Source organism: Aethalodelphis obliquidens, unplaced genomic scaffold (assembly GCF_003676395.1).
Source record: "Aethalodelphis obliquidens isolate GAN/ISIS:26980383/991018 unplaced genomic scaffold, ASM367639v1 scaffold2, whole genome shotgun sequence".
Classification (NCBI taxonomy): Eukaryota; Metazoa; Chordata; class Mammalia; order Artiodactyla; family Delphinidae; genus Aethalodelphis; species Aethalodelphis obliquidens.
This window is the reverse complement of record NW_020837946.1, coordinates 93,684,757-93,702,344: the sequence shown is the minus strand read 5'-3', so window position 1 is coordinate 93,702,344 and position 17,588 is coordinate 93,684,757. Positions and strand designations below refer to the sequence as shown.

At 40.6% G+C, this 17,588-nt stretch overlaps 1 protein-coding gene across 3 annotated transcripts in view; it reads left to right on the top strand.

Annotated features, from left to right (window-relative positions):
* Window positions 1-17,588, top strand: part of RAB3GAP1 (RAB3 GTPase activating protein catalytic subunit 1) — a 150,608-nt gene that overhangs the window by 47,746 nt on the left and 85,274 nt on the right. Inside the window, exon 3 of one of the 3 annotated variants that reach the window (XM_027132345.1) lies at window positions 11,415-11,596. The exons of the other annotated variants lie outside the window; for them this stretch is intronic. The gene's annotated coding sequence lies outside the window, so the exon portion shown is untranslated. The remainder of the gene's footprint in view (window positions 1-11,414; window positions 11,597-17,588) is intronic. 3 annotated transcript variants of the gene reach the window in all.

Here is a 17,588-nt window from a genome sequence, read left to right as displayed (position 1 = left end):
CTGGCTAATGGTTTATCAATTTTGTTTATCTTCTCAAAGAACCAGCTTTTAGTTTTATTAATCTTTGCTGTCGTTTCCTTCATTTCTTTTTCATTTATTTCTGATCTGATCTTTATGATTTCTTTCCTTCTGCTAACTTTGGGGGTTTTTTGTTCTTCTTTCTCTAATTGCTTTAGGTGCAAGGTTAGGTTGTTTATTTGAGATGTTTCCCATTTATTAAGGTAGGATTGTATTGCTCTAAACTTCCCTCTTAGAACTCTTTTGCTGCATCCCATAGGTCTTGGGTCGTCGTGTTTTCATTGTCATTTGCTTCTAGGTATTTTTTGATTTCCTCTTTGATTTCTTCAGTGATCTCTTGGTTATTAAGTAGTGTATTGTTTACTGTCCATGTGTTTGTATTTTTTTACAGATCTTTTCCTGTAATTGATATCTAGTCTCATAGCATTGTGGTCAGAAAAGATACTTGATATGATTTCAGTTTTCTTAAATTTACCAAGGCTTGATTTGTGACCCAAGATATGATGTACCCTGGAGAATGTTCCATGAGCACTTGAGAAAAATTTATATTCTGTTGTTTTTGGATGGAATGTCCTATAAATATCAATTAAATCCATGTTGTTTAATCTATCATTTTAAGCTTGTGTTTCCTTATTTATTTTCATTTTGTATGATCTGTCCTTGGTGAAAGTGGGGTATTAAAGTCCCCTACTATGATTGTGTTACTGTCGATTTCCTGTTTTATGGCTGTTAGTATTTGCCTTGTTTATTGAGGTACTCCTATGTTGGGTGCATAAATATTTACAATTGTTATATCTTATTGGATCGATCCCTTGATCATTATGTAGTGTCCTTCTTTGTGTCTTTTAATAGCCTTAAAGTCTATTTTGTCTGATATAAGAATTGCTACTCCAGCTTTCTTTTGGTTTCCATTTGCATGGAATATCTTTTTCCATCCCCTCACTTTCAGTCTGTATGTGTCCCTAGGTCTGAAGTGGGTTTCTTGTAGACAGCATATATACGGGTCTTGTTTTTGTGTCCATTCAGCCAATCTGTGTCTTTTGGTGGGAGCGTTTAGTCCGTTCACATTTAAGGTAATTATCGATATGTATGTTCTTAATCCCATTTTCTTAATTGTTTTGGCTTTGTTATTGTAGGTCTTTTCTTTCTCTTGTGTTTCTTGCCTAGAGAAGTTCCTTTAGCATTTGTTGTAAAGCTGGTTTGGTGGTGCTGAACTCTCTCAGCTTTGCTTGTCTGTAAAGGTTTTAATTTCTCCAGCGAATCTGAATGAGATCCTTGCTGGGTAGAGTAATCTTGGTTGTAGGTTTTTCTCCTTCATCACTTTAAATACATCCTGCCAGTTTCTTCTGGCTTGCAGAGTTTCTCCTGAAAGATCAGCTGTTAACCTTATGGGGATTCACTTCTGTGTTATTTGTTGTTTTTCCCTTGCTGCTTTTAATGTGTTTTCTTTGTATTTAATTTTTGATAGTTTGATTAATATGTTTCTTGGCGTGTTTCTCCTTGGATTTATCCTGTATGGGACTCTCTGTGCTTCCTGGGCTTGATTAATTATTTCCTTTTCCATGTTAGGGATGTTTTCAACTGTAATCTCTTCAAATATTTTCTCAGTCCCTTTTTTTTTTTCTTCTTCTTCTGGGACCCCTATAATTCGAATGTTGGTGCGTTTAATGTTGTCCCAGAGGTCTCTGATACTGTCCTCAGTTCTTTTCATTCTTTATTCTCCTCTGCAGTAGTTAATTCCACTATTTTATCTTCCAGGTCACTTATGCGTTCTTTTGCTTCAGTTATTCTGCTATTGATCCCTTCTAGAGTATTTTTAATTTCATTTATTGTGTTGTTCATCATTGCTTGTTTCCTCTTTAGTTCTTCTAGGTCCTTGTTAAATGTTTCTTGTATTTTCTCTATTCTATTTCCAAGATTTTGGATCATCTTTACTATCATTATTCTGAACTCTTTTTCAGGTAGACTGCCTATTTCCTCTTCATTTGTTAGGTCTGGTGGGTTTTTACCTTGCTCCTTCATCTGCTGTGTTTTTTTCTGTCTTTTCATTTTGCTTATCTTACTGTGTTTGAGGTCTCTTTTTCGCAGGCTGCAGGTTCATAGTTCCCATTGTTTTTGGTGTCTGTCCCCAGTGGCTAAGGTTGGTTCTGTGGGTTGTGTAGGCTTCCTGGTGGAGGTGACTATGCCTGTAGTTTGGTGGATGAGGCTGGATCTTGTCTTTCTGGTGGGCAGGTCCACGATTGGTGGTGTGTTTTGGGGTGTCTGTGGCCTTGTTATGATTTTAGGCTAATGGTTTATCAATTTTGTTTATCTTCTCAAAGAACCAGCTTTTCTGCTAATGGATGGGGCTGTGTTCCTGTTTTGCTAGTTGTTTGGCATAGGGTGTCAAGCACTGTAGTTGCTGGTCGTTGAGTGAAGCTGGGTCTTGGTGTTGAGATGGAGATCTCTGGGAGATGTTCGCCATTTGATATTACATGGAGCTGGGTGGTCTCTTGTGGACCAGTGTCCAGAAGTTGACTCTCCCACCTCAGAGGCACAGGATTGACTCCTGGCTGGAGCACCAAGAGCCTTTCATCCACATGGCTCAGAATAAAAGGGGTTAAAGGAGCAGCTGATTCGCGGACTCTGGCTCACTCAGGGGGCAGGGATGGAGGGGTACGTGTGTGGGGTGAGCTTGCGGTGGCAGCAGCCAGCGTGATATTGCAGCAGCCTGCGGCACGCCGTGCATTCTCCCGGGCAAGTTGTCCCTGGATCTTTGGACCCTGGCAGTGGCAGGCTGCACAGGCTCCCAGGAGGGGAGGTGTGGACAGTGACCTGTGCTTGCACACAGGTTTCTTTGGTGGCCGCAGCAGCAGTCTTAGCGTCTCATGCCCGTCTCTGGGGTCCCCGCTGATAGCCGCAGCTCGCGCCCGTCTCTGGGGCTCCTTTAAGCAGCGCTCTTAATCCCCTCTCCTCACGCACCAGGAAACAAAGAGGAAAGGAAAAGTCTCTTGCCTCTTCAGCAGGTCCAGAATTTTTCCCGGACTCCCTCCCGGCTAACCGTGGCGCACTAACCCCCTTCAGGCTGTGTTCACGCCGCCAACCCCAATCCTCTCCCTGGGATCGGACCGAAGCCCAAGCCTCAGCTCCCAGTCTCGCCTGCCCTGGTGGGGGAGCAGACAAGCCTCTCGGCCTGGTGAGTGCCGGTCGGCACTGATCCTTTGTGCGGGAATCTCTCCGCTTTGCCCCCCGCTCCCCTGTTGATGTGCTCTCTTCCGCGGCTCCGAAGCTTCCCCCCTCCGCCACCCGCAGTCTCCGCCTGCGAAGGGGCTTCTAGTGTGTGGAATCCTTCCTCCTTCACAGCTCCCTCCCACTGGTGCAGGTCCCGTCCCTATTCTTTTGTCTCTGTTTTTTCTTTTGCCCTACCCAGGTACGTGGGGAGTTTCTTGCCTTTTGGGAGGTCAGAGGTCTTCTGCCAGCGTTCAGTAGGTGTTCTATAGGAGCAGTTCCACGTGTAGATGTATTTCTGATGTATCTGTGGGGAGGAAGGTGATCTCTGCGTCTTAGTCTTCCGCCACCTTCTCAAATCACCTCCATGTATAGGTTTTTTAAAATTGCTACCACAGTCAGAATGTAGAACAGTTCTGTAACCTCCCCCAAACTCCTCTTCTCTGTTATAATGCTGACAGTCACTGATATGTTCTGAATCACTATAGTTTTGTCCTTTCAGGAGTGTCATAGAGATGGACTCAAAGAGTAATCATGTGAGACTGGCTTCTATCACTCAGCATAATGCTTTTGAGATCCTTTGAAGTAATTTTTTTTTTTTTTTTTTTTTTTTTGCGGTACACGGGCCTCTCACTGTTGTGGCCTCTCCCGCTGCGGAGCACAGGCTCCGGACGCGCAGGCTCAGCGGCCATGGCCCACGGGCTCAGCTGCTCTGGGGCATGTGGGATCCTCCCGGACCGGGGCACGAACCCGCGTCCCCTGCATCGGCAGGCGGACCCTCAACCACTGCGCCACCAGGGAAGCCCCTGAAGTAATTTTTTATCAATAGTTTTATCCTTTTTATTGCTGAGTAGTATTCTGTTTTAAGGATATACCACAGTTTAATCATTTACCTGTTGAGGGGTAGTAGGATTGTTTCTAGGATTGGACATTTATGAATAGAGCTGCTGTAAATATTTTTGTATAGATGTTTTATATGAAAATATAGTTTCAGTTTACTTGGGTAGATATCTAGGGTGGGATTAAGTCATATGGCGAGTGTATATTTAACTTCATAAGAAACAGCCAAACTGAGTTCCAGAGTGACTGTACCATTTTGCATTCTCATCAACAATGTATGAGAGTTTCAGTTGCTCTATATCCGCAGTAGTACTTGGTGTCAGTTATTTTAGTTTTAGCCATTCTAATAGGTATGTTGTGATATCTCATGCTGGTTTTAATTTGAATTTTGAATATCTGTCATGTGTTTATTTGCCATCGTATATACTCTATGGTGAAGTGTCTGTTCAAGTCTTTTGTGCACTTTTTAATTGGGTTGTTTTCTTACTGCTGTGTTTTGAGAGTTCTTTATATATTCTGAATACCCATATTTCCTCTGGACAGTAGTTTATCTTTTCATTCTCTTACTAGTGTCTTTTCCAGAATAAAAATTTTAAATTTGATGAAGTTCAGTTTATTAGATTTTTACTTTATAGATCATGCTTTAGTGCCATGTCCGAGAACACTTGCACAAGGTCACAAAGCCTTTCTTCTATTTGATAAAAATATATAAACTTAAAAAATTTTTTGGCTTATTTTAGATTTATGAAAAGTTATAAAGATAGTACAGACTGTCCCGGGATACCCTTCACCCAGTTTTCCCTACTGTTAACAGTTTATGTTACCATGGTATGTGTGTCAAAACTGAGAAACTGGGCTTCCCCGGTGGCGCAATGGTTGAGAGTCCACCTGCCGACGCAGGGGACACGGGTTCGTGCCCCGGTCTGGGAAGATCCCACATGCTGCGGAGCGGCTGCGCCCATGAGCCATGGCCGCTGAGCCTGCGCGTCTGGAGCCTGTTGCTCCGCAACGGGAGAGGCCACAACAGTGAGTGGCCGGCGTACCGAAAAAGAAAAACAAACAAACAAACTGAGAAACCAACAGTGGTACATTATTATTAGTTAAACTTTATTTAACTAGTTTTTCCACTAACATCCATTTTCTGTTGCAAGATCTAATCTGGGATACCTCATTGCATGTAGTTATATCTCCTTAGTTTCTTTAGTCTCCGTTCTGTGAAAATTTCTGTCTTTCCTCATTTTTCATCACTTTGAGCTTTTGAGGGGTACTAGTCAGGTATTTTGTAGAATCTCCTTCAATTTGGGTTTGTGTCTTTTTAAAAACTTTTTAAAGTAAGAAAAATTATTTTATGGTTACACGTGGGTTATGACTTTTGGAGAGAATACCATAGAGGTGAAATGCCTTTTTATCATATCATATCAGGAGGTCATGTTATCATCATGACTTAGTCACTGGTGATATTAACTTTGATCACATTGTCAATTCTGTGTTTTATTCTAAAAGTTTTACATTTTATATTTAGAGCTATTATCCATTTCAAGTTAATTTTTGGATAAGATTCTTTTTTTTGCATGTGGATGTTTACTTGTGCCAACCTCATTTGTTGAAGAGTTTCCTTTCATCATTGACTTACTTTTGCACCTTTGTCCAAGATCGTTTGGCCATATTTGTGTGGGTTTGTGTCTTGGTTGCTATAGTTTTGTAATAAGCCTTTAAATTAGGTAGTGTGATTCCTTCAATTTTTTTTTTTTAAATTTTCAAAGTTGTTTTGGCTACTCTAGCTCCTTTGCTTTTCTATTTAAATTTTAGAATTGGTTTATCTGTGTCTACAAAAAGTCCTGTTAGAATTTTGATTGGAATTGCTTTGAGTCTGTAGATCAGTTTGGTGGAGAATTGGTATGTTTACTATGCTAAGTCTTCCATTTTATGATCATGGTTTCTCCAATTATTTAGGTCTTCTTTGATTTCAGCAGACAGATCCTGTATATGTTTTGTTAGATTTGTATCTAATTACTGCTTTTTTAAAAGGAGCTATTGTAATGGTATTATTTAAACATTTTTCATATCCAGCTCTTTGTTACTAGTATGTAGGAATATGACTGATTTTTGTGCATTGACCTTATATCCCATGACCTTACTAAATTCAGTTATTAGTTCTTGGAGTTTTGTGATGTCTTTTGGATTCTCTTTGTAAACAGTCATGTTGTCTGTGCATAGGGGTAGTTTTATTTCTTCCTTTCCAATATCTGGTTCTGTTTTTCTCCTTGCCTTTTTTTTTTTTTTTTTTTTGCGGTATGCGGGCCTGTCACTGTTGTGGCCTCTCCCGTTGCGGAGCACAGGCTCCGGACGCGCAGGCTCAGCGGCCATGGCTCACGGGCCCAGCTGCTCCGCAGCATGTGGGATCTTCCCGGACGGGGGCACGAACCCGTGTCCCCTGCATCGGCAGACGGACTCTCAACCACTGCACCACCAGGGAAGCCTTTCCTTGCCGTTTAAACTGGCTAAGGCTCCAGTAAAATACTGAATAGGAATGATGAGAGTGGACGTCTTTGTCTTGCTCCTAATCTCAGAGGGAAAGCATTTAGTCTTTTACTATTAAATATGTTAGGTGTAGTTTTTTCATAGGTGCTGTTTATTAGGTTGAGAATGTTCTATTCCTAGTACTCTGAGAGCTTTTATATGAATGGATGTTGAATTTTGTCAAGTGCATTTTCTGCTTGAATTGATATGATCATTTCTTTCTTGTTTCTTTTTTTTTAAATTATTTTTTGGCTGTGTTGGGTCTTTGTTGCTGCGCGCGGGCTTTCTCCAGTTGCGGTGAGAGGGGGCTACTCTTCGTTGCGATGCGTGGGCTTCTCATTGTGGTGGCTTCTCTTGTTGCGGAGCACAGGCTCTAGGCGCACACGCTTCAGTAGTTGTGGCTCGTGGGCTCTAGAGTGCAGGCTCAGTAGTTGTGGTGCACGGGCTTAGTTGCTCTGCGGCATGTGGGATCTTCCCGGACCAGGGCTCGAACCCGTGTCCGCTGCATTGGCAGGCAGATTTTTTTTTTTTTTTTTTTTTTTAGCGGTATGCGGGCCTTTCACTGTTGTGGCCTCTTCAGTTGCAGAGCACAGTCATCCAGACACGCAGGCTCAGCGGCTATGCCTTACGGGCCCAGCCGCTCCGCGGCATGTGGGATCTTCCCGGACCGGGGCACGAACCCGCGTCCCCTGCGTCGGCAGGCGGACTCCCAACCACTGCGCCACCAGGGAAGCCCTGGCAGGCAGATTCTTAACCATTGTGCCACCAGGGAAGTCCCTATTTGTTTTTTCTGTAGATTTTTAATATGGTGATTACATTGGTTGATTTTGGTAGATAGCTCTTTAGCTTTGCATCGCAAGATGAACTCTACTTCAGCTTCTTCATGGTGTAATTTGTATTTGTGCTTATGTGTATTGCTGAATTTGATATGCAGGTATTTGGTTGAGGACTTTAGTGTCGGTGTTAATAAGAAATATTGGTCTTTAGTTTTCCTATATTTTGATTTTGATGTCAGAGAAATGCTGGCCTCATAACATAAATTGGGAAGTAATTTGTTCACTTCTGTTTTCTGGAAGAAACTGTGTAAAATTGATGTTATCTTCTTTAATATTTGGTAGAATTGCCATTGAAACCATCTGGGCCTGGAGTTGTTTTATTGAGGTGGCAGTCTCTTCTAAGATCCAGGCTTTAAGGAGAAGTCGTAGTTCCAGTTCCTTGCCTCATGTACACCCATATCCCTGAGGGGCCATTCAAAACGTTACAACCTGTGTACTGATTTGGATTGATGGAAAGTCTGTGCACAGACAATGCTTGATTAAATATAAAGGATACAGAAGGAAACTGATGTGTTTAGGGTACTTTGTAGAGAGATTGGTAACATCATCAGAAAAAGTATGCAGCTTCTTACTCTCAGTCCCTCATAAGCAAGGGATGCCAATATCTGAGTCATATTATACTTTTGGAAGCATAGTTTCGAGACCTAGCCTTATTTATATTTATTATGAGGCTCGGGCAATTTAGACATAACCTAGCCTGGATACATGCCAAAGACAGCTTCCCTTGGGCTGGTTATACCTTATCAGTCTCAGAGTGATATAATTCATATTATTTATGTGAATTTAGCTAAGCTAAATATGTGGTATTCTCAGACATAAACAGACTTTTCTTCCATCACTCTCTGTCTAGTCTATCGAAGCACCTTCAGTTTTGCAGACAGCTTTGTGAGCCGTACTAATAGGCTTTTAGCATCTGAAAGGCTTATCCTGTAAAATCCCAATCCCTAGTCCCTAGCTGTTAGGGCCTATATCCAGAGTTGATAATGCCCTGGTTTTCTTCAGAGTCACCTTTGCATGCTTACTTCTGCCATTCAGTTCCCTCTTTGTTTCTGTGACTCAGGAATCGCCTCTTTATTCTTTCAAGTTCAGCTGTGTATTTCAAAAACATCATCATGTCTTATTAGGTATTTTGGTGTGTTTGGGGGGAAGGAGGACCTGTGTCATGTCAATCTGCTGTATCACTTCCATTTTTTAAATTTGATTTTTCTTAAAGGTTAGAAGACCAACAACCATCTTTTGAGAACTATTTGAAAATTAGACATATTAAAAGTATGTGTGTTTTCTTTTACTCAGCAAACATTCTTTTTAAACACTTACTGTGAGCCAGGTACTGGGATATGAAAGATAAAATGTGGTCCCTGCCTCAGTGAGCTTTGGGATTAGAAGAGGGATAGAGACAAGGGAACAAATGGCAACACTGTTGGTAAGTGCTCTCATGGAGGGCAGCACAGGGCTTGATGCAAACTCATAGGAGATACTGCCTTTCTAGACAGATCAAGTCAGGAAAATGTTTCCAGAAGAGGTGATGCCTTACCTGAATCCTGCAAGGCAAGTGAGAATAAGCCAGGTGAAGTTAGATGAAAAGGTATTCAAGGCCGAAGAAGAGCATCAGTAGACGTGATGATGCCTAAATGAACTTGAAACCTGTGAGTAGTTTGGTAAGCCTGGAGTATGGCAGCTGAGTGTGGAGAATGGCAAAAGATGAGGTGGTGTCTGTGTATTTGGAGCCTAAGGTGATCTGGGCATCTTAAGGAGATTTCATAATGTTTGCATACTTATGTTTTTTTACAGAATTTTAAAATTATAATTGTTAAAAATAAAAATTCTTAAAATTTTCAAGGATACAAATTAATCACCATGGTTCTTAGCAACTGAAGAATAAGATACACAGAAGTTTTCACCTATAAATATTTCATTCTTTTAATTGAACTAAAGTTAATAAAGCAGACACTGAAAATTTGAGGTATTATGCAAAATATTTATACCATACATAATACAGTTAGTAAAGACTGACCCTGTCAGAATGAGAAAAACTTAACATATGATTAATCAAAATTCTATTAATCTATTAAAGATTCTGTTAATCTTTAGAAAATAGAACATTTATGTCAAATGCTGAATTTTGATGGTTTAAGTTTATCAATCTACACCTATTTTGATATATCCTAGTTTCAGTTTTTATATCAGGCACATGCCAGATTAGTTTTAAGCCTGTTTAACTTTTTAAAGGATATTTTATAAAACTGGTCTCAAGAAGATACGTGGGCATGATTGCTGCTGAACCTGGACTTGGGTCTGCACAGCACAGCCAATCAACTAAAACCGTGTTGTGGTGAAGTAAAGTGCATCATTTATTGCAATGTACCAAGCAAGGAGAACGGGCAGCTCATGCTCAAAAGACCCAACTCCGCGATGGCTTTTCCAAGGCACCGCATGGTCCATGATCAGCTTGTGCTCTGTTCTTGGACTGGTTGGCATCAAGGTGAAGTTTCACACATCATCAGTCTTCTGGCTCCAACCAGTTTGGGGTCTTCGTGCTTGGGGTCGGCAGTTTTCATCTGGTGGGGATCTGGTTTCTGTAAAAACAAGTTAGGAATGTGTGTGAGACCTTTATATCTTTCAGGGAACTGGGAGTTCAGTGACTCTGCTATATGGCTGATTTATAGTCTAAATTGTTACCAGTTTCTTGGCCCAACATCTTTGCTTTGTCTCTACATGCTTACATTTCCTAATAATTAACTCTTGAGCCAGCCTTTTGAGATTCAGGGGAGGTCTGGGAGACTAAAGCAAAAGCCTCTTGCTTCAAAAAACAGGGACACAAAGGCTTGTTCACAGTTTCACGATCAAGTTTTATAGTCTAGGCAAGGTAACTGTTCTTAATGATGTGATCTGTTGGCTGATTCTCTCTGCCTCCTTATATAACCTATCCTTTAAATACCTTCTAATGGCCTGATGCTGAAATCATCGTTAGAGATTTATTCCCTTCATTATTTGTTACTTATTAAAAGAAAATTAGCCCTAGAAATGACACAGACATTAGCCTTAGCAGACATTTATGTCCAAAGGTAAATTTATGAGATACTTCTTGAGCAGAGGGTGTGGTGGCCAGGATAATGAACCTCTGTACCTCCTAAAGATGTCCACATCCTAGAACATGTGAGTATAGGTTATGTGGCAAGAAGGAATCAAGAGAGCAGATGGAATTAGGGTTGCTAATCAGCTGATTTTAAGATGGGGAGATTTTTCCTGGGTTATCTGGGTGGGCTGAGTATAATCACAAAAGTTCTTAAAAGTAGAAAAAAGAGGCAGAAGATAGTCAGTGTCAGAGTGTTGTGATGTGAGAATAACTTGGCCTGCTGTTCCTGGATTTGAAGACGGAAGAAGGTCATGAGCCAAGGAATGAAGGTAGCCCCTAGAAACTGGGAAAGGCAAGGAATGGATTCTCCCTTAGAGTCTCCAGAAGGAATATAGCCTTGCTGACACCTTGACTTAGCCTGGTGAGACTTGCGTCAGACTTCTAACTTATAGAACTGAAAGATAATAAATTTGTGTTTTTCTGAGCTGCCAAGTTGGTGGTAATTTGTTATAGCAGCTATATGAAAATAATACAGAAAGTGAGAGCATAAATGTTATATGCCTGAAGAGACTTTACTGAGATTAGAAAAATACACTGAAAGTACAGCTAGATTTAACTGAGGACAGATTTTTGTCTCTGATTTTGCCTTTGTCTAGACTGGTCTTTGGGCTTTCACCTTCAATCACACTTCATTGGTCACCACAAAGAAACAGCAACAGCGTAAGCAGCAGTCCATAAGAAATCTTGTCAGCTGTGTAGTTGAATAATTACGATAGCTTTTTAAAAAAAGATTCATATTTGTGATTTTAATGTATTTTTTTTCTAGTCCTAGAAAGAGATACGTGTAAAAGAACCTGATAGTTTTGAAAGAATGGTATTTAGCCCTAAGGACCTGTAAAATGTTCTTATTCTTTCAGAAGCAAACGTTTAGAGGACTTCCGGTAACTGTGACATGAAGAATTGTCAATTCCTCTCTGGAAAAAAAAAGTGTGAAAAAAAAGTATGAAACTGGAAAAAAAATAATCAAAACAACCATTTCAAGGCACTAGAGGCAAATAAATTTAGGAGCATTTATTCTTGAACAACTGCTAGAGCTTAGGTAAGAGTAGAGGGAACCTCTGGCCCTTTTGCCCGTTGCTGTTTCTGTCACCTCCCCCTCTTCTCCCCAGTCTGTGTTGATGAGAACTGTAGCTTTCCAGTCTAGGTTGGCCATGAAAACCATAAGCTCTATTGCCAGATGGGCAGATTTGATTCTGGGTGGAGGGCAAAAGCCTGTGGCTTTGCCTACTAAAAGTAGCAGACTCAATTGAGAATGGATGGGGAAACCCTGTACCTTTGCTAGGTCAAGGTTCCACACCTAGTCCAAAGCCAGTGGTGGATTATTCAGAAATGTAACAGGGAGATCCTGTATGAAAGCCATAGTAGAGCTGGATACACTCTGTACACATCCCTGTGTGATAGGGAAACTACATGTGTGCGTGGAAGACCCAAGAGAGCCCTAACTTGAGAACTGGTTGCAAATTTGTATGCATTCCCCAACCTGGACACACAGATCAGTCAGCAGAAGGAAAGCTTTATGGGCTCAGCTATTTGAGCACAATCTGTGCCCAAATTACTGATTTACCACTAAGCTATACAGACAAGGGGTAGCCCCTAGGGAGCCAGGCTAAAAAATAAGATTACTGAATAGAGACATAAGTAACAATACTTTGGGGAATACAGATTGCACAGTTGTAGTCTGCAATTTACTAAATACAAACAAACAAAAAAGAAACTAACAACCAGCAGAAAGTTAAACAGGACCTGATTTTACTACAATATGTTATCTAAATGTAATTTTCAACCACAAATTAATAGATTTGCAAGGTCACACAGGGAAGTGTGACACGTGTAAGTAGAAAAAAACAGTCGGTAGAAATGGACTCTTTATTGGGTCCAGAGGTTGGATGCAGCAGTAACTTCAAAGCACTTATAAGTGTGTTCAAAGAATTAAAGGAACTGTATCGAAAGAATTAAAAATAGACTAACAATGAGTCAAATAGGAAGCCTCAATAAATAGAAATTATAATAAAGAACTAAATGGAAATTCCTAGAGTTGTAAAGGATAGCTGAAATAAACTTTGACCAGATATGCTCAAAAGCAGATCTGAGATAGCAGAATAAAGAGTTGGTAGATTTGAAAGATTAATAGAAATTATCCAATCCAAAGAATAAAAGAAAAAATTAGAGAAAGATGAACAGAACTTTAGAGATGCATGGGTCAGTATCATTGTTCCAAAGTATACTGTAATGGGAATCCCAGATGAAGAGAAAGAAAAGGGCAGAAAATATTATTTCAGAAATAATGGCTGAAAACTTCCCAGGTATGATGGAGGAAAAAAAAAAAAATTCCTCAGGGACCCTAGAATCTCAGTGAACTCCAAGTAGGATAAACACAAAAGAGAACCACACCTAGATACATTCTAGTCAACTTGCTGAAACCCAAAGACAAAGAGAATCAAAAACAGCAAGGGAAAAATGACTCATCATGTACAAGAGGACAATACTGCTTGCTGACTTCTCATTAAAAGCAGTGGGAGTCAGAGGGCAGTACAGTGACATATTCAGAGTGCTGAAACAGAAAAAACTATCAACCAGGAATTCTATAGCCACCAAAACTAACTTTCAAAAATAAAGGTGAGGGGGCTTCCCTGGTGGTGCAGTGGTTGAGAATCCACCTGCCAATGCAGGGGACACGGGTTCCATCCCTGGTCTGGGAGGATCCCACATGCCAGGAGCAGCTAAGCCCGTGAGCCACAACTACTGAGCCTGTATGCCATAACTACTGAAGCCTGTGTTTCTGGAGCCTGTGCTCCACAACAAGAGAAGCCACTGCAATGAGAAGCCTACACACTGCAATGAAGAGTGGCCTCTGCTCACCACAACTAGAGAGAGCCCACGTGCAGTGTACAACGAGGACCCAACACAGCCAAAAATAAATAAATAAATTTATTAAAAAAAAAGAAAATGTGAAATAACAACATTGTCATATAAACAAAGCCTGAGAGAATTCATTGTAGGCTCACCTGCCTTACTGGCAGTATTAAAGAAAGCAGTAACGCGTATCCACAGGAAGAAATGAAGAGCATTGGAAATTCCCTAATAAATACAAAAGATATATTCTCCTATTTTTTTAAAACATAAGTTTGCTTAAGCAATAATTATAGCACTGTATTGTTGGGTTTGTAACATGTATCCATAATATATATGACAATATTGCACAAAGGGGAAGAAATGGAGCTATGTTGTATAAAATTGCTAGATTTTACCAAAATTAATAACCTAGCAGTGTTACTGAACCAGACTTGGGTCCATTTGCCTGTGTGCAGGCAAGCCAGTCTACTGGCACTGGGTTGTGGTGAAGGAAAGTGCAGCATTTATTGCAGGGAGCCAAGCAAGGAGTCCAGGGCAGCCAGTGCTTAAAAGACCCGAAGGCTTTCAAGGAAAGGTTTATAAAGACGGGGTGAGGGAGGGGCTGGTTTGTGGGGTGTGTGATCAGCTTGTGGACATTCTTCTGATGGGTTGGTAGTGAGGTAATTGGAAGTCAGCATCATCAACCTTCTGCTTCCAACCAGTCTGGGCCCTACATGGCCACAGACAGTTAACTTCTCCCACCTGGTGGGGGTTTCAGTAACTTCAAAACAGCTCAAAGGATGTGGCTCAGAATATTTAATTCCTCCTCCCTTGAGGAATTAAAGGTCCTTGACTTTGTTTATGGCTAAACTATTACTATTTTGTCTTGCTTGACTGTTTTTCTTTCTGCATTTTCTCACTTCTCTGATTAAGTTTATTCTTTGACTAAAGTTTTTCTACAGACAGAAGGTAGGCAGAGGACATGGGTGGGAGTCCTGTTCCAGGAAGGGCCCAGAGGGCCCTGCTAGGTTATAGTAGATTATAAATTAAAGATACAGAATGCAATATTAAAGGATCATTGGGGGAGAATATTGAAAAAAAGCAGTTGTTTATTGAACACTTCCATTTTCTCACTTTTTTTTTTTTTTTTTGCGGTACGCGGGCCTCTCACCGCTGTGGCCTCTCCTGTTGCGGAGCACAGGCTCTGGGCGAGCAGGCTCAGCGGCCACGGCTCACGGGCCCAGCCGCTCCGCGGCACGTGGGATCTTCCCGGACCGCGGCACGAACCCATGTCCCCTGCATCGGCAGGCGGACTCTCAACGACTGTGCCACCAGGGAAGCCCCTCTAAGTTACTTTTGTAGATGCTAGGGATTTAAATATGTCAAAGAAATGGTTTTGTCATTGTTTACCACCACCGTTTTTGGTGATCCATTATTTTATGCATATATTCTTTATACTGTTTGAAGAGGCTCTGAATATATTTCTTTCTAAAGTAATACATGTAAGGATTTTAAAATTGTAGCAAGCAAGAAAGAAAAAGCCATCTCAAAACAAAAGAGACAAAAGAGTGGTAGATTGTCCTATCTGTCTCAATTGGAGGATGTGATGCTAAGGCTCATTTATATTTAAACTTAGTATTTAGTATACATATGTAATTTATTAGATAAAACAGCTCTATTATTAAGTATTGCCATAGTGGGATTTTTATTTTTTGTGTTGATGCATTTGAGGTCTGAATAAATTTAAATCGCTAAAGTAGAAATTTTAGGAAATATAAAGATTTATTAATGAAACTCATTATCTTACATCACATTCCCCCTTCACTTTTCCCACTCTCTCCTCCACATCCTTCCCTTTTCCACATACACAGAAATGTGGGCTAAAACATCTCATGCTTTCTTAATTTTGGATAACCAAGCACAAAACCATGTGAAATGTGTGTTATATCCATCATATACTTTTTATGAATATGTGAGATATATGTATTTTTGTGCATTGGGGAATTTTTTAATATGGATTTTACTATACGTATTGTTGTGATAAATATCTTTTTTCTCAGCATTTCATATAGCCTTATATCATTAAGTTCAGATTTACCTTATTTTTTTAATGACTGTTAAATTTTTCCTAGTATAGGGAGGTACTGTAATTACCCATTTCTCTGTTGAAGGAGCTTAAAGTTGTTTCTGGTTTTTCACAATTAAACTATTATAATGAAGTTCATTGTACATATATCTTTGTGCATTTGTATGAATGTTTTTGTAGCATAGATATAGAGAGATATAATTCAAATTTTGTGATAATTTTTTTTTTTTTTTTTTTTTTTTGGCTGTACGCGGGCCTCTCACTGCTGTGGCCTCTCCCGTTGCGGAGCACAGGCTCCGGACGTGCAGGCTCAGCGGCCATGGCTCACGGGCCCAGCCGCTCTGTGGCATGTGGGATCTTCCCAGACCGGGGCACGAGCCCATGTCCCCTGCATCGGCAGGCAGACTCTCAACCACTGTGCCACCAGGGAAGCCCAAATTTTGTGAATTTTAAATATTGATAAATTTTACCTTTTTGTCCTATGGAAATGTTTTAAGAGTTTATACCACCACCTGTGTGGCATATCCCAAGCTCTTGCCAACACTGGATCTTATCAGTGTTTTATATTTTTTGCAGATTTAATAGGTTGTGATATCTTTTTTTTAAAGTGATTTATTTATTTATTTATTTATTTTTTGCTGTGTTGGGTCTTTGTTTCTGTGCGAGGGCTTTCTCTAGTTGTGGTGAGTGGGGACCACTCTTCATCGTGGTGCGCGGGCCTCTCACTGTTGTGGCCTCTCTTGTTGCGGAGCACAGGCTCCAGACGCGCAGGCTCAGTAGTTGTGGCTCATGGGCCCAGTTGCTCCGCGGCATGTGGGATCCTCCCAGACCAGGGCTTGAACCCGTGTCTCCTGCATTGGCAGGCAGACTCTCAACCACTGCGCCACCAGGGAAGCCCCTAGGTTGTGATATCTTGTTTCATTTACCTAGTCACTGTTGAGGTTGAAAATCTTTTAATAGAATTATTAGCCATTTATATTTCTCATTATTGGAAATATATATTAATTTTGCTTATTTATTAATTTTTTATTGTGGTGACACAAAACAAAATTTACCATTTTAACCATTTTTAAGTGTACCATTCAGTGGCGTTAAGTACTTTCAAATTTTTTGCAGCTGTCACCACTGTCCATCTTCGGAACTTTTTCATTTTCCCATATTGAAACTCTGTATTCATTAAACAATAACTCCCCATTCCTTCCTACCCTATCCCCTGCTAAGTACCATTCTACTTTCTGCCTCTATGAGTTTGACTACTCTGTGTACCTCATATAAGTAGAATCATAAAATATTTATCCTTTTGTGACTGGCTTATTTCACTTAACATAATGTCTTCAAATTTCATCTATGTTGTAGTATGTAGAATGTCTTTCCTTTTAAGGATGAATAATATTTCATTGTATGTATGTCCCACATTTTGTTTATCCATTCATCTGTCAATTGACAGTTGGTTTGTTTCCACCTTTTGACTGTTGTGGATAATGCTGCTGTGAACATGGGTGTTCAAATATCTGTTTTGAGTCTATGCTTTTAATTCTTTTGAGTATTGGCCCAGATGTGGAATTGCTGGTCATCCTGTGTTTTAAATTTTTGAAGAACCACTGTGTTCTTTTCCATAGCAGCTGTACCATTTAGCATTTCCACCAGTCATGCTCAAGCATTCTGATTTTTCCATATCCATGTCAATACTTGTTTTCTGCGTTGTTTTGCTTTTTTTTGTGGTATGCGGGCCTCTCACTGCTGTGGCCTCTCCTGTTGCGGAGCACAGGCTCCGTACGCGCAGGCTCAGCGGCCATGGCTCACGGGCCCAGCCGCTCCGCGGCATGTGGTATCCTCCCGGACCGGGGCACGAACCCACGTCCCCTGCATCGGCAGGCGGACTCTCAACCACTGCGCCACCAGGGAAGCCCTGTTTTGCTTTTTTAATGATAGCCATTCTAATAGATGTGAAGTAGTATCTTGTGGTTTTGATTTACATTTCCCTAATAATTAGTAATGTTGGCTACATCTTTTCATGTGCTTATTTGCAATTTGTATATCTTCTTCAGAGTAATGTCTATTGAAATCCTTTGTCCTTTTTTTTTTTTTTTTTTTTTTTTTGGGTTCCCGGGCC